Source organism: Panthera tigris, chromosome A1 (genome assembly GCF_018350195.1).
Source record: "Panthera tigris isolate Pti1 chromosome A1, P.tigris_Pti1_mat1.1, whole genome shotgun sequence".
Lineage (NCBI taxonomy): Eukaryota > Metazoa > Chordata > Mammalia > Carnivora > Felidae > Panthera > Panthera tigris.
This window is the reverse complement of record NC_056660.1, coordinates 100,722,293-100,744,687: the sequence shown is the minus strand read 5'-3', so window position 1 is coordinate 100,744,687 and position 22,395 is coordinate 100,722,293.

Below are 22,395 nucleotides of genomic sequence, written 5' to 3'. Positions count from 1 at the left end.
CTAAGTGAGGTATGCTCATCATTCACAAAGTCAGAAAGTATCAACTAAAAGGCTTTTCATAAAAAACACTGGTCCCTGACTCACCCCTTTACCATACCTCTCATCTCTGTCTTCTGGGAGTACCCCTTTGTTTTTTTTTTGTTTGTTTGTTTTGTTTTTTATTTTTTTTTAATGTTTATTTATTTTTGAGACAGAGAGAGACAGAGCATGAACGGGGGAGGGTCAGAGAGAGGGAGACACAGAATCTGAAACAGGCTCCAGGCTCTGAGCTGTCAGCACAGAGCCCGACGCGGGGCTCGAACTCACGGACCGTGAGATCATGACCTGAGCCGAAGTCGGCCGCTTAACCGACTGAGCCACCCAGGCGCCCCAGGAGTACCCCTTTGAATTGTTGCTTCCAGCATTTACACAGCTTTGTTTTTCTAGGTCCTATAACTTTATCCATAAATTTTTATTATGAAAAATTACAAAAAGCATATATCTACATCCACATAGTTATGCACTCACATTTTTTATGAATTCTTTAACAAGTAAGTCGCAACCATCAGTCTTAGATACTATATGTAATTATGCTGTCTTTGCTTCCTCTCTTTTAGACATTATCATGTGACTTTCTGTTTAAGGGATTTAAGGACTGAGGTTTTGTATACCAGCATCTATCTCTTTCACATCCCCCATCCTCCCAGTATCATTACAGTACAATTTTTGGGTAAACATATTCAATGTTGTATACTCTTTGTTTTTCCTGAAATGAATAAGTGCCTTGATATTTTTTCATTTTCTTACTGTCTTTGCTTAGTTTCTTACTAATTCTTCCTGTACCTTCAATAGCTTTTTTTTTTTTTAGTTTCTTAAATATTTATTTATTTATTTTGAGAGAGAGAGCACATGCAAGCAGGGGTGAGGGGGACAGAGAGAGGGAGAGAGAGTATCCCAAGCAGGCTCCATGCTGTCAGCACTGAGCCTGACGCTCGGCTCAATCTCATGACTGTGAGGTCATAACCTGAACCAAAACTAAGAGTTGGATGCTTAACCAACTGAGCCACCCATCCTTCAATAGCCTTTTAAAACATTAAGTAGCCCCTGCACAGTCTATCAGTGTGTGTGTATATATAGGCTATATATATACACACACATATATAGGCCATATATATATATATATATATATACACACACACACATATGTATGGGCTTATTAACACACACACACACACACACACACACACACACATGGGTTTATTTCTTTAGACATCTCTCTTAGAGAACTCTACTCTCCCTTGGTTGCCATCTGGAACTGCCTTTGCCTATCTCCAGGTTTAGAATCCCTGTCTCCTGACTCTCATGCTTGGCGCACCCCCTCATTTTGGCAGAACACGGCCTCTAATAGGTTCATGAGGAGAAAAGAGGAACATAAGGGACGATGTCTATCTCCTGAGTCACACTGTTCCAGTCGGGACTGGTTTCCCTCCTCACCTGTTGTGCAGCTGTCATCCTGGCATCCTGTTCCCAATTATCCTGAGGATTGCTGTGACCATGCTCATGTGTTCCAGCTCTGCATACAGCATGCTGTGTCTTCCTCTTTCCTGGCTTATTTCTTCCCTTGCCTTGGTGGCACAGTGTCCGGGAGCTTCCTGAGAAAGAGTGCACAGAAGGTAAAAATTTTTAGAGCTTTCACATCTGAAAATGTTTTTATTCTACACTGGACTGATATTTCGGCTGGCAGTGCATTCTGGGCAGGAAATAACTTTGCTTCAGAATTTGGAATTACTCCTCAATTGCCTTACAGCTGCCCATGATGCAGCTGAGAAATGTGAATTCTGATTCCTTCACTGTTTTTTTTTTAAGGTATATTTATTTATTTTGAAAGACACAGAGAAAGTGCCACCTGGGGAAGGGCAGAGAGAGAGAGGGAGAGAGAGAATCCCAAGCAGGCTCTGTGCTGTCAGCACAGTCAACATGGGGCTCGATTTCACGAACCATGAGATCACGACCTGAGCAGAAATCAAGAGTGGGATGCTTAACCGACTGAGCCACCTGGGCACCTCGTGATTCCTAATCCGTTGTATGTGATGCTTTTTTCCTTTTCTGAATCGTTTAGACTCTTCCTCCGATTTTAACTATTTAAAATGACATCCTTTGCTGTGGATCACCATAATTTATGGTGCTGGACACCTAGTGGCTCCTTCAGTTGAGATATGTGTTCTTCAGTCCTGGGAACCTTTTTAAAAATTAAAAACATTTTTTTTTGCTTCCTCCCCCTCTTTTCTCTATGCTCTCTTTTTCTAAGCTATTGTTGAAACATCTGTATTAGTTACCTAATTTTATTGTCTTTAATCTTCTACTTTCCATTTCTTTATCTTTTTTCCTCCATCTTCTGGAAAATTTCTTCAACTTTCTTCTTTAACTTTTTTTTTTTTTTTGAGAGAGAGAGAGACAGAATGCTCACAGGGGAGGAGCAGAGAGAGAGGGAGTCACAGAATCTGAAGCAGGCTCCAGGCTGCGAGCTGTCAGCACAGAGCCTGAAGCAGGGCTTGAACTCATGAACCATGAGACCATGACCAGAGCCAGAGTTGCATGCTTAACCGACTGAGCCACCCAGGCGCCCCTCTTCTTCAACATTTCTCATCCCAACCCTAGCACTATTTTTGCTATTTTTCTCTTAGTTTCTAAAAGTTATTTTTTGCTCTTTAGAAGTCTTTAGGGTTTGTTTTTTTGTTTGTTTGTTTTGGGGTTTTTTTTGGCTAATAGCATTTGTTCCCTAGATGCAGTATCTTCCCTTAATTCTCTGAAACTAGTAATGAATTGGGGGGTGTTTTGCCTTGTTTTCTTCTCACTGCACTGCTTCTAATGTCTCCAATTTGGTTTTCTCCCTCTTGGTTGATTTTAGCGTCTACCTTCAGGGTTAGTGACATCCCTCAGATGTTTGGCAATCTTTGGCTGTTGGCTTATGTTTAACGTGGCGAAAACGAAAGCCGAGAGGAAGTTTTGAGATGTTTGGTTTGGGCTTCCTCACGGTGGGTTTCGCTGTAGAGCAATCTGTCTTTGGAGAGTTAAACAGCAGAAAAGGCTGAGAGGATTATTTAGTCCACAAACATTTGCTTGGTTTTGCTGTTTACATATGGTAGCCCCCCTCTCCGCCCTCCCGCTTAGTGCTGCCTGGCATCTTCCAGTCTGGACATCCTCTGGACGTCTATAGGAAATTAACCTCCAGGGCCCCACAGGGCTGGCGAGGGGCCGATGCCCAGGGTGGAGGGCAGTGAGGGGTATATTCCAGGCTACAACAGCTCTCATCAGGCCTCCTGATTTTGCTTTGCATTCCAACCCTCCCCCTCAGATTCCAGAAGCCTCCTCTGCGGCCAGTTCCTAGCCTGTGAGGACTGCACAGACTAGTCAGCTTGGGTCTTCACTGCCCCACTCCAGGTTTAGAATGTGGTTCCCTGCATTTGCTAAGACGCCTCCCATCCATCCATTTTTCAGTTTACAAAACGGTGCTCTTATCTCCTGTTATATCCATCCTGGCCTGGTAAGTTTATCTTTTACCTTAAACCTCTTTACCGTGGTCTTCATAGGGCTTCAAGAAGGAGCAAAATTTGACAAGTATGTTCAATCTGCCAAGTCATCCAGAAAACTCTGTTGTGTTTTTTTTCTACTCCATTATAAGTGTTTGTGCCAACTGTGTAAAGTGTGTAATTCAAGATTATATGATAATCTTGAATAACTATGATACTTCTATAAATATGATTCTTTTATAACCACCTTATCAGCTAGAGTAACCATGAGGTAATGATCAGAAATTCTGAATTTTTTTTAAGAAATTTTTTTTAATGTTTATTTTGGAGACAGAAAGCAGGAGCAGGGTAGGGGGCAGAGAGAGAGGGAGACCGAGGTTCTGAAGCAGGCTCTGCGCTGATAGCAGCCAGAGCAAAGTGGGGCTTGAACTCATGAACCATGAGATCGTGACCTGAGCCAAAGTGGGACGCTTAAGTGACTGAGGCACCCAGATGCCCCCAGAGCTTCTGAATTTTCAAAGGAAGAGATGGTTGAAAATAAGAAAGGAAGAGAAAGCATTTTAATATATTTTGCATGATGTTATAAGTTCCAACTTCCATCAGGGAAAATAGAAATGACTAGGGAAAAAAAAAGGTAAATGTAGACTAAATCCCCCTTAAATGGTAGAGAGGAAGCTCCAGAAACAAATGTAACGCTGACATGCACAGGAATAAAAGTTGGGAACAATGGATCAATGATACCTTATTGAGTACTTAATAGAAACAAACCCTAATCTGTCCCCTTTTTCTGTATTTTACGTAAAACAACCAAAGTTTTTATTATAATACTGAAATGCACATTAATTTGTACATGTCTGTAGGATAGCTGAAATCTACAGTCATGTAGTTAGCATGTTTGTCTCTTCATGTGGACAACTCAAGGAAGATGGTCTCAAAGCAACGAATTTTTCAGCACTTGTTCATTAAAAAAGTTAGAGTGTTGGGTACCTGGGTGGCTCAGTCGGTTAAGCGTCTGACTTTGTGGTCATGATCTTGCGTTTCATGAGTTTGAGCCCCACGTTGGGCTCAGTGCTGACCGCTCGGAGCCTAGAGCCTGCTTCAGATTCTGTGTCTGTCTCTCTCTACCTTTCTCCCACTTGCACTCTGTCTCTCTCTCTCTCAAAAATAAATACACATTTAAAAAAACATTTTTAATATAAAAATTAAGAAAATAATAAAAAGTCAGTGTCAGACACCTGGGCTACAGGGCACTGCAAATGGAATTTCTTCTGTTTTTAAAAAATATTTATTTTTGAGGGAGAGACAGAGCATGAGCTGGAAAGGGGCAGAGAGAGGGAGACACAGAATCTGAAGTGGGTTCCAGGCTCCAAGCTTCCAGCACAGAGCCCAACGTGGTGGTTGAACTTGTGAACAGCGAGATCGTGACCTGAGCTGAAGTCGGACACTTAACCAACTGAGGCGCCCCACAAATGGCATTTCTGAAGTAGGTAGTAGAATTTGAGCAAGAGGAAAGAGTTTGAAAAATCATCAGTCAAATAGATTGTCCTTACTACTCGAAACTTAAAAAAAATATATACCACAATGTATTCATTGCATTGTTATGGGTAAAGAGGATAAAGGGGACATCCTAGGGAATGACCTTCTCCCCTCAGGGAGAAGCAGCCAATGCCAGGCATGATGTATTGAGTTCTCTCTGATGGTCAGCTGCCTGGGCTTGTCCCAAGGTGGATGCCACAGAGATTGAGTTGGGGCTCAAAGCACCACCTAGACAAGCAAGTTATGTTTTTGCAACAGGACTCTCCCTGCCCCATAAAGCTTCCTTCCCTCTGAACCTCCCCCCACCTGTCAATCAAAGTACTGGTCCTTCACAGTTCCTCTGCATGGGGTTCACCTCATCAGAAGCGAGAACTTAACTTCGGTTTGCTTTTGTTTCTTCCCATTGACTAGCAAACACACGCCAAAGTAACCTGAAATGAAAACCTTTTTTTATGATATTTTGGCTGATTGAGCCAAATTGCTTCTGATTTATTTTATATTTTAAACCAAAATACATTTGTGATCTGATGTTATTCAGTATGGAATTCCCTTCATTCATCCAAAGAATATTCTCTAAAAAATGTCTATGATATCTGGGGAGGAGATAATCATTTCCTCATTTCCTCGTGCCATGGGGGAAAAATTCACTAATTACATTTTTAAAAATTATATATATATATATATATTATATATTAACATATATATAATGTATATATATTTAATTAATTAATTAATTATATATTTAAGTTTATTTATTTATTTTGAGAGAGATACAGAGCACATGAGTGGGGGAGAGGCAGAGAGAGGGAGAGAGAGGGAATCCCAAGCAGGTTCTGCACTGTCAGCACAGAGCCCGAGGTGGGGTCCCATCACACAAACCGTGAGATCATGACCTGAGCTGAAACCAAGAGTCAAACCCTTAACCAACTGAGCCACCCAGGCACCCCGGCCACCACTCACGTTGGTCATCTCTGCCTCCTAATCCTAAAAATCATGTCTTCTTGGTGACAGCAAGGCCACATGTGGACACGGGCCACAAGGACGACTTGGGGAATGTAGTTTTAGCATTCCAGCCCTCACAGCACAAGAAGGAAGAGAGGGAAGTTAGGAAGGTACTGAGGGAGGCATTTCTGCCGTGCTCTGAAGAGAATGGGGATTCCCGACATTCCTCATCGGGGATGGAGCCCTCCTACCCTTGGGCCTGGGGCGTAGCAGTCTAAATAGGAGGATGTTCCCGGGATTCTCTTAAGGAAACAAGATTCTCTGCACAGGATTCTCTTAAGGAAACAAGCTCCTAGATCCTAAGTACAGATCCACGGTGGTGACAGGGTGTGGCTGTTACCAGTTGCCGCAGGATGGATCACCCCCCAAAACTTGGCGTCTGTAAGCAACACCACCTTCCCGTCTCTCACGCTTCTCTGGGCCGGTGGTCCCGGCTGGCTCCCTCACAGGCCTGGCGGCTGGTGCTCCTGGTGGGGCCCGATCCTGCCCTGCGTGGCCTCTCAGCGCCCCCGGTGGAAAGGGCAGAACTGCAAGGCCACTGGAGCCTGCGCCTCAGGGACCACCTCACTTCCACCACGTTCTACTGGACACAGCAAACAAGGCCAGCCCAGATTCGGGGGGGCGGGGGGGGGGGAGCGCGACCCATCTCTGGATGAGGGGAGCAGTAGAGTGACATCACATACTGGGCTGGGGCCTGGGACTGGTTGTCATTAAACGGCCTGCCACACAAGTGGTTAACGAGAACTGATACAAGGCAGCATTCAGGGAGGATACAGAAATTCCACTCTCTTCTTACCAAGGCAAACACAACCATTATTATGATTAATAATTTCCCATGGGGTGTGATAGAGTTAAGAACAGAAATATTTTTGTGAAACTGCAGTGGAAGGCAGGAATTTTTTTTTATTTATTTATTTTAATGTTTATTCATTTTTGAGACAGAGAGAGACAGAGCATGAATGGGGGGAAGGTCAGAGAGAGAGGGAGACACAGAATCCGAAACAGGCTCCAGGCTCCGAGCCGTCAGCACAGAGCCCGACGTGGGGCTCGAACCCACGGACTGCGAGATCATGACCTGAGCCGAAGTCGGACGCCCAACTGACTGAGCTACCCAGGTGCCCCGGGAGGCAGGAATTTTAGTGACCTCTGACGAAGGAATTAATAACCTCCTTGGTTTATTTGGAACTGTAGCTTAGAAGTCACCTGCTCATAACAAGAATACCACCGAGGGGCTCATGGGTGGCAGAATCAGCTGAGTGTCCTTGACTCTTGATTTTGGCTCAGGTCACGATCCCACTGTCGTGGGATCAAGCCTCGTGTTGGGCTCTGCGCTAGGAGTGGAACCTGCTTAAGATTCTCTCTCCCTCTGCCCCTCCCCCGCTCATTCTCCTCTCTCTCTCTCTCCCTCTCTCTCTCTCTCTCTCTCAAATAAAAAACAAAAATAAACAAGTTAGAAAAAAAAATGTCACCAGAAAGAGCCCCATCCAGCCACAAGAGTCTAGAACTCCAGCATCTACATCAAGCCTTGAAGGACTTTACTGGGTCCTGTTACCGAAAATTTCAGTTTTCAAGTTTCTCTGGCATATTCCCTCAGTGAATGGAAACCTTGGAGGCTTTTCAAAATCATTCAAAACAGTTTACCATGTGGCCTTGGTAGAAAGAGAGGTAAAAAGCCTCCTTCTCCCCTATTTAAGAACTTCCATCTGGTCTGACGCTTGCAGACAGGCCAACTGTGGCCCCAACGGCTGGGAAGTCCTTGGGGCACAGCACAGCCACCAGGCAATGCACGAGGGGCCCTGCGGTGACAGTCCCACCCAGCACGGACTTCCTCCCTTGCCCAGACCTTACATTCGTATCTGTCAGAGGACAGGCGCCAGATGAACGCCTTTCCTGTCGTGGTATCAGAAGACTCGAGAAGCTGGGCAGATGGGACTGGGCATTTCTGCCAGCCCCCAGCCACCTTCCTCCCCAGGCCTGGCTAGCACAGAGGAGGCACATGAGGTGTGCCAGGGGCTGGTGTGGCCCTGAGAGCAGGTGGGGATGTGGAGGTCTCACCTGAGATGCGAGCGCGTCTCTGAAGTCTTCCCGCTGAGGCTGGGATTTTCTCCTTCCCCCTGCTACCTTCTCCAATTGCATTTTTCAGTTGCTACATCTGGAAATGACTATGCGGTGTTTATAAGATTTGAAAATCTTAGGGCGCCTGGGGGGCTCAGTTGGTTAAGCATCTGACTCTTGGTTTTGGCTCAGGTCATAAGCTCACGGTTCCGTGGGTTCGAGCCCTGTGTGGATTCTCTATGTCCCTCTCTCTGTCTGTCCACCCCCCCACCCCACTCTCTCTCTCAAAAATAAACAAACAACAACAACAACAAAAAATCTTGTCTTTTGAACAATTTTTTTTTTGTTTTGTATTGCAGGAGTGACAATACTTACGCTTTTTCATTTCTGTAAGCCATCTTACAGATATCTTCCAAAAACATTTTATACTTATGTATACCATAAAAGACATCCAAGAACATTGCATTAGCTGAATTCAATGAAAAAATAAAATGCAAAGTAGGATGAACAGTGTAACCAAAAGTCTGAAAGAGAGATGTTAATATATTAACAGTATTTATTTGGGGGCTTGGGATTTTGAAAATTTTTTCCTTTCATTTTCTTGAAGCATAATAACCATTTTTATTATAAGACGTTTGTTTACATACAATTAAAATGAATTTGCTCCAAGTTATTTGTTATATTAGGCTTACACTTAGAGCCACATGTTTAAGGAGCAATTAAGAATTTTGTTTTCACTCCTAAAATAATCCATTAGCTTGTTTGTTTAGATTGATGTGAAAACAGTGGCCTGCAGTTTATCTTATATTTGACTCTAATTTTATGGCCATGGATTAGCCCTATGACAGTGAGTACAGGCTAGATTTACAATATCAGTGTCTCTTCTCTCCAAAGAAAGCATATTAAATGGCCACTCGGGTTCCCTGGGCCACATCAACCTGAAAGCTCCACGCCCTTCAGACCCTACCTTCAAGTAGGAAACAAACAAACAAACAGGGCAGAGGAGAAGAAACATTTTCTGAAACAATTTCAAATATGTACTGTCAGCTCTCTTTCTTGAGCAGGGCTCTCGACCAGAAATCCTCAGAGCTACTAGCTTATCAGCTGATGGAAGAAAGATACTCAAGGAGAAATCCACACAGATGTTGTTAGCCAGTGGCCAGCGCTGAGCGCACAAAATGATAAGAATGCCAATGTTTGAAAGAGCTGGAACTTTTTGAAACAGAGTAGTACATGGATTTTGTCAATCTGATGTTTTAACGAGGAGACAGATGCCACCATGTTCCTTTGCCAACTTATTTTGGGGGGGGGGTGTGTTTGTATCTGAGGACACCACTTATATGTCATATTGCAGCCAAAGAAAAAATTGCTCTCTGGACCACCGCTCTACCAGGGATTGGGTGTTTTCATACAACAGTAATGCTGGAAGTCTTTCAATGTCACTTAAAAATCCTAATAATTTGAGCTCTCCCAAATTTCCAGTGTTTAAAGAAAAATCATTCAGGCAATTTCTATCACCAAGAACACAACTGCCAAAGATGTATTTATAGTGGGATTTCTCTCTTTTTCCACAATCGTGGGGTTTCCTTAAACACACTAAGTCGTTACCAATAGACAAGAGTCAATTTGTATTTTACCTTTTAAATGAAGCCTCATATATGGTATGATTCAGTTCCACAAACATGTTTTGAAGTAGATAACTATGTTCATAGTAACTTCATAAATGTCCCCTTGGATTTATTATTTCAACTGTATCTGGTGAGGGCATTTCATATGCTTATAAATCTCTTCAGTCTCTTTTTCTGTTTTAGTGCTTCATGTTAATGGACTCCCTAACTGTTACATAAAACACATCTTTCAACAAAGGGTTGGGAACAAACATTTACCCCAAGACTGTTTAAAAGTTGGCAGTCCTGGTGAATAGTAAATAACAGTGAATAGGAGAGAACATAAATATACACATCAATTAAAGAACAGATTGTCTCCAAAGAATTTTTTAAAACGTCATCGGAATGGGCAAGGTAGACACATGTAGCACTCAGATCAATGCAGCACGATGTGGGAATCCTCAGAGTTCCGTAGCCCTTGATTTTAGTACCCTCGCATAAATGGATTTTCCCTATTTTTGGAATATAATCAATATTTAACCAATCTCTGACTTCACTCTAAGTTGCTATATTCACTGGCTCACCACTTCTCTTCACTCCCCAGTTATCATACTGAAATCCAACTGGACTTCCATGTTCCCTGAACTAACCATTTTTTAAAACATGTATTCATTTTTGAGGGGGGGGGAGGGGCAGAGAGCAAGGGGGACAAAAGATCTGAAGCAGGCTCTGTGCTGACAGCAGCGAGTCCGACACGGGGTTCAAACTCACGAACCACGAGATCGTGACCTGAGCCAAAGTCAGACGCTCTACCAATTGAGCTACCCGGGTGCCCCTCTAGAGGAGCCATTTTTGACTGCGCACTTTAGAGATTTGTGAGAACTCCATCACACCTGAAATTCACAGAAGCATGACTCTTGGGCCTCCGGGTTGAGTTCGGTGCCTCAGTTTCATGTAACAGCATGCACCTCACCGGGGTCATAGTGTATGCAAGGTGCCTTGTACACAGTGGGAACTCAGTGTTTAGATTTCCCTTCTGCGATCCTTCTCACGGGGCTGAATGTTGTCCCACCTCATACCCTCTGGCCCACTGACTGGCATGCAGCCAGTCACTTTACGTAGTTTAAGCCCTTCTCAGGTACACAACCTACCTTTGAAGCTCCTTGAGGGCAGGAACCCTTGCAACTGTACGTCTTCGCCAGGGCCACTGCTGCTTCTCTGGCTGGGGAAGGAGCTCAGGGAGGGGGAGAAGGGAGACATCACCTGTCATTAAGAGTGTTGCTCAGGGACGCCTGGGTGGCTCAGTTGGTTAAGCGTCCGGATTCGGCTCAGGTCACGATCTCGCGGTCTGTGAGTTCGAGCCCCACGTCAGGCTCTGGGCTGATGGCTCAGAGCCTGGAGCCTGCTTCCGATTCTGTGTTTCCCTCTCTCTCTGCCCCTCCCCCGTTCATGCTGTGTCTCTCTGTCTGAAAAATAAATAAACGTTAAAAAAAAAAAATTAAAAAAAAAAAAGAGTGTTGCTCAGCAGAAGGGGGCAGGGGTGGGGGGGATGGGAAAAACAGGTAATGGGGATTAAGGAGCTCACTAGCTGTGATGAGCACCAGCCGACACGTGGGACAGAGTGAGAATCACTATATTATACACCTGAAACCAATATTACACTATCTGTTAACTAACTGGAATTTAAATAAAAACTCCAAAAAAAAAAAAAAAAAAAAGAGTGCTGGTCAGTTTTCTTCAGGTTGGCAAATAAAGAAGGAAGTTACTTTCTAATTCCTTGGAGACTGTGTCACTGAAAGTCTGGCAGGATGGTCCATAAAGGGGGGAACATTAGGGCAAATGACAGGGTCTGGAAAAATATGCCATGCGCATTAGCACAAGAACAATAGGAAAGTACCAGTAATTTGATCCCAAACCAGAGCTCTAGCAGGTAGACCCTAATGCCTCCTGATGATCTAAGGGGACTGCTCCCTTCCTCGTCTTAACACCTGGAAGAAATGTCCAGGCAAAAAGTTCACCGTTCCGATAGCTAGTTGTTGACAAAAGCCTTAGGCATTTACTTGCTAACCATGAATTTAAGTTACCACAGGTATTTGTGCCAGTTTCACTGTAGTTTGAGGGGAAAGTACTACCTGACTCACCTAAGATGTTATTTATATAAATGAGGATAAAAGCTAACACAGGGCACAAAAAATAAAGGGTTTTGAAAGATAGTGAAAGGTAGTTTTGAGAGCCACATTTATTTAAAAAAATAGCAGAAATCGAAATTTGTTTTTTTTTTTAAATAAAGTTTATTTATTTTGAGAGACAGAGAGAGAGAGAGAACACAGGAGGGGCAGAGACAGAGGGAGAGAGAGAATCCCAAGCAGGCTATGCAATGTCAGTGTAGGGCCCAATGCAGGGCTCGAACTCACGAAAGGTGAGATCATGACCTGAGTCAAAATCAAGAGTCAGATGCTTAACCAACTGAGCCACGTAAGTGCACCCAAAATTTGTTTCTTATATACTAGGAAAAAGGTTATATATGATAAAACTCTACTTTCTGGTACTCATAAACCATTAATAAATGAAACACAAGCAGTCCTTTTTTGTAGTGAATGAAAACTAGAACAAAAATGGCAAGCTATCATACTTCACCAGTTTATTTTGATATTACAAACATAACTGCTAACAGATTAGCTAGTCCCTTTTATAATTCACACATGCAATACATTTGCATAGGTTTAATATTATTCTCGCATTTAACATTTTAATTGTACAATTTACAGTACGACCGCTTCAAATGTTTTTTGAAACATGTGAAAAAGCCTCCAAAGGACTGTACACAAAAGAAAGTAACTGCATTATGTAGTGAGATTGATTAAAAGTGATTTTCGAAGAGTTAATGACAGAGTTTTCCAAAACTGGTAAAAGACATCAGTCACAAGAGTTAAGAGGCCTTTTGAATTCCAAGCGGGATAAATAAAAAGAAACCTATACCTAAGCAAGTTCTAGTAAAACTGTTTAAAAAATCAAATGCAGAGAGAAAGTGACTAATATCATTGAGATTAAAAGAAGACAGATGTGTGGCTCCTAGCTGGCTCAGTTGGTAGAACATGTGCCTCTTGATCTCAGGATTGTGAATTGGAGCCCCAAGTTGGGTGGAGAGATTATTTAAAAACAAAATCTTAAAAAAAAAAAAAAAAAGACAGATTAACTCTAAAGGAGGAACAATTAGAATAACAGCAGATTTCTCATTAGAAATAATGGAACCTGTAAGTCAGAAGAAATGACGTATTTATGCTGCCGAGAAAAACAAAACCGTCATTCAAGAACGACATTTTCAGGGGCACCTGGGTGGTTCAGTCGGTTAAGCGTCCGACTTTGGCTCAGGTCATGATCTCACAGTCCGTGAGTTCAAGCCCCGTGTTGGGCTCTGTGCTGACAGCTTGGAGCCTGGAGCCTGCTTTGGATTCTGTGTCTCCCTCTCTCTCTGCCCCAACTCTGTTCATGCTCTGTCTCAAAAATAAATAAACATTAAAGAATGACATTTTCAGGGGCACCTGGGTGGCTCAGTCGGTTGAGTGTCTGACTTTGGCTCAGGACATGATCTCACAGTTCATGAGTTAGAGCCCCACCTGGGGCTGGCTGCTGTCAGCGCAGAGCCCACTTCAGATCCTCAGTCTCCCTCCCTGTCTCTGACCCTCCCTCACTTGTACTCTCTCAAAAATAAATAAAACATATAAAAAAAAGAATGACATTTTCAGATAAACAAAAAATAATTTCTCACCAGCAGACTAGCACTTAATGAAATACCAAGGGGAGTTCTTTGGGCAGAAGGAAAAAGATCACAGGTGTCAAGTCAGAAATACAGGAAGTGATGAAGAAAAATGATTGTATAAATATGTGGGTACATCTGAATGCGTATGAATTTACTAGGCAATAGTGATTACGTGTTGTGGGGATAAAAACTGCATGATGATAATCGCATACAATTCCAGAGGAAAAGTGTCCTGAGGTTTCATATGAGCCAAAAAGAGTAAGAATAACAGGTAATATTAGGCTTTCAAAAATCAAGAATGCATGTTGTAATCTTTGGTAATACTACTGAAAGAGTATTCAAAGGAGTATGTAACTACCACACTGGCAGAGAAAGAACACAGAAGATTAACATCTATCCCATCAAATCAGGATAAGGAGAGAGAGGAGGGAGGGAGGAACATAAAAGACGATACAAAGAGAAAAGAAGCATTAGGATATTAGGATTAAATCTAAACACGTATTTATTTTATTTATTTTAAAAAAAAAATTTTTTTTTAACGTTTATTTATTTTTGAGACAGAGAGAGGCAGAGCATGAACAGGGGAGGGGCAGAGAGAGAGGGAGACACAGAATCTGAAACAGGCTGCAGGCTCTGAGCTGTCAGCACAGAGCCCGACGTGGGGCTCGAACTCACAGACCGCGAGATCATGACCTGAGCTGAAGTCGGACGCTCAACCGACCGAGCCACCCAGGCGCCCCTATTTTATTTATTTTTAAGTTGACTTATTTATTTTGAGAGAGAGAGAGAGAGAGAGAGACAGAGCAGGGGAGGGGCAGAGAGAGGGAGAGAGAGAATCCCAAGCAGGCTCTGCACTGTCATTGCAGAGCCCAATGAGTGGCTTGAACTCACGAACTAGGAGATCATGACCTGAGCCAAATTTGTACACTTAACCAACTGAGCCACCCAGGTGCCCCTAAGTAAATACTTTAAATGTAAACAAGTTACATATTCTATTTAAGATAAAGATAACCAAACTTTATTTTTAAAAATTATTTATTTTTAAATATTTACAAGAGATATTTTACAAGAGATTACAAGAGATATCTATTTACAAGAGATATATTAAAACATAAGGACAGAAGGATTGACAGTCAAGTACAATCACAGAAGAAGACAAACCGTGTGTTCAGTAACCAAAGAAAGAGGGTGAGTTATAGTAGCATCTGACTTTAAGGCAAAAAGTATCACTACAAATCTCGAATGACACTTCATAATGACAAAAAATTAAATTCATCTAAAGATGGTATTAGATTTGTTTGCACTCAATAAAGTTGCCTTAAAACACATTTAAAAAATACATAAATAACTTAGAGACCTACAAGGAGACATAGACAACCTACAGTCATGATGAGAGATTTTAACACACTTGTCTCAGTAACCAGTAACAGGCATACAAGTCAGTAAGGATAAAGATATAAAATCCAGGATTGACAAACTTGATCCCATGGACAGACAGAGAATACAAAATCTTAACAAGGGCAGAATAATACACTGAATACACAGAAAACAGTTTAAGAAAAATTGATCAGATCCTATGTCATTAACCAAGTGTCTACCTATTATAAAAGAATATAACTAACAGACAGGATGTGGAGAAAGGAGAGCCCTCTTGCACCGCTGGTGGGAATGCAAACTGGTGCAGCCACTCTGGAGAACAGTATGGAGGTTCCTCCAAAAGTTAAAAATACAACTATCCTATGATCCAGCAGTTGCACTACTAGCTATTTACTCAAAAGGATACAAAACTATAGATTCGAAGGGGGTACATGCACCCCGATGTTTACAGTGGCATTATCAACAGTAGCCAAACGAGGAAAGAGCCCAAGTGTCCATCAACTGATGAATGAATAAAAAAGATGTGGTATACACATTCAATGGAGTATTAGTCATCAAAAAGAATGAAATCCTGCCATTTGCAATGATGCAGACGGAGCTAGAGCGTATTATGCTAAGCAAAATGAGCAGGGCAGAGAAAGACAAATACCATGTGATTTCACTCAGGCGGAATTTAGGAAACAAAAGAGATGAACCTATGGGAAGGGGGGAAAAAGAGAGAGACAGAAAAGCAAACCATAAGAGACTCTTAATGATAAAACAGGGTTGATGGTGGAAGTGGGTGGGGGATGGGCTAGATGGGTGATGGGTTTTAAGGAGGTCACTTGTTACGATGACCACTGGGTGTTACTAAGTGATGAAACACAAAATTCTACTCCTGAAACCAATATTACACTATATGTTAACTACCTAGAATTTATTTTTATTTTTAAATTTTTTTTTTAACATTTATTTATTTTTGAGACAGAGAGAGACAGAGCATGAACAGGGGAGGGGCAGAGAGAGAGAGGGAGACACAGAATCTGAAACAGGCTCTAGGCTCTGAGCTGTCAGCACCGGGCCCGACTCGGGGCTCGAACTCATGGACCGTGAGATCATGACCTGAGCCGAAGTCGGCCGCTTAACCGACTGAGCCACCCAGGCGCCCCCTAACTACCTAGAATTTAAATAAAACTTTGGAAGGAAAAAAAAAGAATACAATCAAGCTAGAAATCACTAACAAAAAGATTTTTTTTAACTCATATTGAGGAAATAAGCTACTAATCTTTTTTTTTTTTTTTTTTTTTTTTAAAGAAGGCTCCACTCCCAGTGTGGAGCCCAGTGTGGGACTTGAACTCACAACCCTGAGATCAAAACCTGAGCTGAGATCAAGATTCAGATGTTTAAAGGACTGAGCCACCCAGGTGTCCTAACTAATAGACTTTTAAATAACACATGGGCTTTTAAAAGTGTAAATTAGAAACATTTTTAAATGGGAAGAATAAATGAAAATACTACATATCGAAACTTGTGGGAAGCATCTAAAGTTGTGCTTATTAAGGGGGATTTTATCATTGTAGTTGCACACTGAGCAATACAGAAGAAGAAAGGATAAACATTGATGAACTAAGTGAAATAAGTCAGAGAAAGACACATACTATATGAGCTCTCTTACATGTGAAAGCTAAAAATACATACATATAAAAAATAAGTTCACGGGCACCTGGGTGGCTCAGTCAGTTAAGCATCTGACTCCTGATTTCACTCCGGTCGTGATCTCATGAGATTGAGCCCCCAGCTGGACTCTGTGCTGAGCCCGGAATGTGCTTGGATCCTCTGTCAGTTCTTCTGTCTGCTTGAACGTCCACGAGCACATGCACACACCCTCTCTCTCTCAAAATAAATAAATAGGCATCAAAAGAAAAAAAAAAACAAAAAAAACCCAGCACCTAAGTTCATAGATACAGAGAACAGACTGGTTGGTGGCTGTGGTCAGAGGAGAAATGGGTAAACTTTTATTTTTCTCTTACTTTAAATAAATTAAAAAATAAAACTAACTTCTTTGCGTCTTTTCAGGATTCTTTCTTCTCAGGGATGTTATGATCTTCCTGGATTAAAAAAAAAAAAAAAAAAAAAAGAATTTGGCAGCACCTGAGGTGGCTCAGTTGGCTAAGCGTCACACTTTTGATTACCCCTCTGGTCAAGACCTCATGGTTTGTGAGTTCTAGCCCCGAGATGGGCTCTGTGCTGACAGAGCTCTCTCTCTTTCTCTCTGCCCTTCCCCTACGCATGCTCTCTCTCTCTCTTTCAAAATAACTAAATAAACTTAAAAAAAAAAAGAATTTGGCTTATACAATATTATAAGCTAAAATACTACCACCACATGCCTATTAGAATGGCTAAAATCCAAAACACTGACAACACCCCAGCACTGCTGAGGACGTGGCACAATAGGAATTGTCATTTATTGCAAGGGGAAAGGCAAACAGGTACAGCCACTTTGGAAGACAGTCTGTCAATTTCGTGTAAAACTAAACATACTCTTGCCATATGATCCAGTAATTACTCTCCTATGTATTTACCCAAAGGAGTTGAAAACTTATGTCCGCACAAAGACCTGCACACAGATGTTTACAGCAGCTCTATTCATAATTATCAAAGCCAGAAAGCAACAAAGAGATTTCTTTTGCTTGAGTGAATGGACTAACAGTGGCACAGCATATAAGGGACTATTACTCAAAGATAAAAAGAAATGAGCTATATCAAGCCATGAAAAGACACAGAGGAAATACAAATTCATATTACTCAGCGAAAGAAAGAAAGAAAGAAAGAAAGAAAGAAAGAAAGAAAGAAAGAGAAAGAAAGAAGAAAGAAAGAGAGTGGATCTAAAGGAGATACAAAAACTAAGAGTAAATTAAACTCAGAGAAAGTAGAGGGAAGGAAATAATAAAGTTAAGAACACAAGCTAATGAAATAAAAACAAATGTAATTACCAGCTCTCTTGGTGAAGCTGTTCAAAGAAAAAGAGATAAACAGTGAGAGGAATGAAAAAGAAGACATTACTCTAAGGCCTACAGATCTATAAAATTATAAAAAGATGTGTTGGGGGGCGCCTGGGTGGCTCAGTCGGTTGAGCGTCTGACTTCGGCTCAGGTCATGATCTCATGGTTCATGAGTTCGAGCCCCGCATCAGGCTCTGTGCTGACAGCTCGGAGCCTGGAGCCTGCTTTGGATTCTGTGTCTCCCTCTCTCTCTGCCCCTCCCATGCTTAAGCTGTCTCTCTCTCTCTCTCTCTCTCTCTCTCTCTCTCTCTCTCAAAAATAAATAAACATTAAAAAATTAAAAAATAAAATACAATTTGAAAAAATTTACACAAAAGTAAAAAATATAGTAGAAAAAATTTAAAGAAAAATATTTTTAATAAAAATTGAAAATAGAAATGAATTTTTTCCCTTTCTGTATTTAAGAAAAAGAAACGAAAAAGAGAAAAAGAAAAATAAATAAATAAAAATAAAAAGATGTATTAAACAACCTTATGGGAGAGAATATTAAAATATAAATAAAATAGAGAAATTCCTCAAAATACCCTACATGTAAAAACTGGTGGAAGAATAGAAACGTTAAATAATTCATCAACTACTTGAAAAAATTAAGCCTATGATTTAAAACTTTTCAATAAAGAAAACTCCAGGCCCTGATGGATTCTAAGAAACATTCAAGGAAGAAAAGGAGCCACACACACCCGTTCAGAACACAGGAAGGATAGCTACCATTTGCCAAGTCCTATTAGAAGGTCCAGAGTAACCCTGATATAAAAACTGACAGGAAATTCCAAGAAAGGAAAATTTCAGGCTGGTCTGACTGATGAATACAGATGCCGACATTGTGAATGTAAGATTAGCAAACTTATCCATTAGCATAAAGATGAAGTGTTAAAGATCAGCTTGGTCTGATCTAGAAAGCCAGAACCACTTTACCCACCACTTTTTCCCCAAACTTCAAGAGAAATGCCTTTTTTCAGTTTTTGGTAAGTTGTTTTGTTTTTTTTTTTTAAAGAAGCACACCATATCTAGCAATATGTAAAAAGGCCAGTATGTGTTGGGTGTATTCCAGAATGCAATGCTGGGTTAAGATTTAAAAATCAATGCAATTCACCACATTAACAGACTGAGGGAAAAACACCTTTCAATTGATTTCAATAGATGATGATGATCAAATTCATCACAAAGACTTTTAACAAATGAGGACTAGAAAGGAATTTTCATAAGCTAAAAATTAATACCCATTCCCAAAAGAACCTTCAGCAAGTATGAGACTTTATGGTGAAATACTGGAAGCTTTCCCTCTGTAACTGGGACTAAAACATGTTGACTTTGTTGCCTAGGGCTGCTATAACTAACTACCACTAACTGACAGCTCAAAACAGAAATTTATTGTCTCACAATTCTAGAGGCTACAAGTCTGAAATCAAGGCACTGGCTTGGCCGTGTTCTCTCTGAAGGCCTTGGGGGAGGATCCTTCCTTGCCTCTTCCTAGCTTTTGGTGGTTGCCAAAATCCTTGGAATCCCTCGGCTTATAAATGCATCATTCCAATTTCTGCCTCGGTCTTCACATGGTGTTCTTCTCTGTGTATGTCTTTGTGTTTCGTCTTTTTAAAAGAACACTAGTCACACTGGAGTAGGGCACCTATCCTATTCCAGTATGACTTCATCTTAACTCTACATTAACAAAGACCCTATTTCCAACTACACTCGCATTTACAGATTCTGGGGCTTAGGGCTGCAACTTATCTTTCAGGAGAACACTGTTTAACCCACAAAACAAAGACTCCCCCTACTGTTACTTCCTTTTGTACTGATGGTCCTGGCCAATGCAATAAGACAAGAAAAAGAAAGGAAAGATGTAAAGATTAGAAAGGAATAGGTAAAACACATTACCTATGGACGATATAGTTGTCTCTGTAGAAAATCCTGAATAATTCACAGATAAATTATTACAATTAGTAAGTTTAACAAAGTTGATTTATTCAAAATTAATATGCAAAATTAATTTTGCTACAACAGCAACAAACAGGAAAATAAATGTTAAAAGGGTATAATTTATAATAGCGCACACACACACACAAACCCAAACACATTTTAGGCAATCTAACAAAAAACATCTAAGACCTTTGGGTAGAGAACTATAAAATCTTACTGAGAGGAGCGACTGGGTGGCTCAGATGGTTAAGCATCCGACCTCGGCTCAGGTCATGATCTTGCTGTTCGTGAGTTTGAGCCCTGCGTCGGGCTCTGTGGTGACAGCTCAGAGCCTGGATCCTACTTCGGATTCTGTGTCTCCCTCTCTCTCTGCCCTTCCCTTATTCATGCTCTGTCTCTCTGTGTCTCTCAAAAATGAATAAATGTTAAGAAAAATTTAAAAAAATCTTATTGAGATAAATTAAATAAGACCTAAATAAATGGAGGAATATGCCATGTTCATGAACTGGAATATTACAAATATGGCAAGTCTTTCCAAAAGGATCTATAGATACAAGGCAACCCTAACCAAAATCTCAGTTTATGGAAATGACAAAGTGATTCTCAAGATTATACGGACATGGAAAGGGTCAAGAACAGCCAAGAATCTGTCATACAAGGTGACAGCATTTGCATTACTAAATATGAAGACTTATTATAAAGCTATTTTCATTAAGACAATGTGATACTGGCACAAAGATAGACAAAGATGTCAAGTGGACAGAAGAGAGGGCCTACAAGCAGATCCATGGGTGGAGAACTTGTTCCATGACAGAAGTAGCATTACAGAGCAGTTAGTAAAGGAGAGACTTTCCAAAAAATTGTGCTGGGATAAGTGGATACTCCTAGGATGGGAAAATGGAATTTAATCCCTACCTTGTGCTATGCACCAAAATAGCTATGTGCAAAAACATAGATGCATTTCACCAGCATAAATTTGAGCAAAAGAAAACATGCTATGAGATTCCAACTAAACGAAGTTAAAAAACTAAACAAAACCATAAGGTAAGAAGTCGGGATTGTGGTTCCCATTGGGGGGAAAGAAAGTGTTAGTAACTGGGAGCAGGTACAAGGGGAGTTTTCAAGGAACTGTTGACTATTCCATCTCTTTGGGGCAGACAGTTCTAGTGGTGTTTTTGTTCTGATAATTCATTGATTTTCATTCTGTGCACTTTTCTTTATTTGTATTAACCTTCTCAATACAGTGATTTTTTTTTTTTAAGTAGGCTCCATGCCAAGCATGGAGCCCAACACCAAGCTGAACTCACCACTCTGAGCTCAAGACCCTGAGATCAAGAGTCAGAAGCTTAACTGACTGAGCCACCCAAATGCCGCACAATAAAGTGATTTTTAAAACAGATTTTTAAATCTGTAGGTAGACAGGTTCATCCACTGAACAAATATTTACTGAGAAATCACTATATGCCAGACATTGTATTAGGTCTGTGTCATCAACAGGAGTAAAAGCAGGTATGCTCCCTGCTCTGGAAATGCTTACATTCTGATAACAGAGTCAGACAAAAACGATTACAGTAATGAGTGAGATAAATAAATACAAGCATTCCGTGTGATAAGTGCTCTGATATGCTTAGATTGCTACAATTTATATACAAGAAGGGTGACTTTATTGGGGGCGAGAGGTTATGAGGAAAGCCACTAGATCTTTCACTGGACTGAACTATTAAAGTAATTCAGAAGTGTTCTACCTGCCCCTCTAAAGTAGAAGTCACTCCTTTTATACATAAGAAATGGTCCCAGTTTAATTTCAGATCTACACTTACACAGAGGAATCCTATCTGCTTACTCAAGGAAAATCTTGGTTTGAAAGTCATGGCACCAGCCACTCGGAAAACCAAGACAGGGGCACCTGGCTGGCTCAGTTGGTTAAGCAGCATCTTGCGGTTCCTGAGTTGGAGCCCCACGTGGGACTCGTGCTGACAGCTCTGAGCCTGGAACCTGCTTTGGATTCTGTGTCTCCTTCTCCCTCTGCCCCTCCCCAGCTCACGCTGGCGTGCTCTGTCTCTCAAAAATAAACATTAAAAAAAAGAGAGAGGAAAAAAAAAAACCCCAAGAGAATACTATTCTTAATTTGCAGTTAATTTTGGAGCTATTACTCTACAACTTTAAAAGTCCTTTGAAGCCCTAATTCAGAAAGCACTGAGCTTTAAAATAACATTTTCCTGATTATAAAGTACTTACATGCTCGGTATAGAACACCTGGGAAATCAGAAAATTACAAAGAAAGCAAAAATCCCTAATTCTGTCACCAGAGCTACCGTAAATATTGTGGTACGTTTCTCACCGTTAAAAAAAAAAGCCTTTATATATTTATTTTCACAGATGAGATCAAAATTTCCATGTGATTCTGCAACCGGAGTTTTCCATTAAAGGATATAACGAGCTTTCCCCATATCATGAAATAATCTTCCTAAACCTACTTTTAAGTTTGTAAAACTTGTATCTCCAACTTGCATCATCTCAGTGAAGAGTCGTTCATCACGTGCAATCGAGTCAACACATCCAGGGCTCCCAAAGCTCTGAGAGACGTCCAA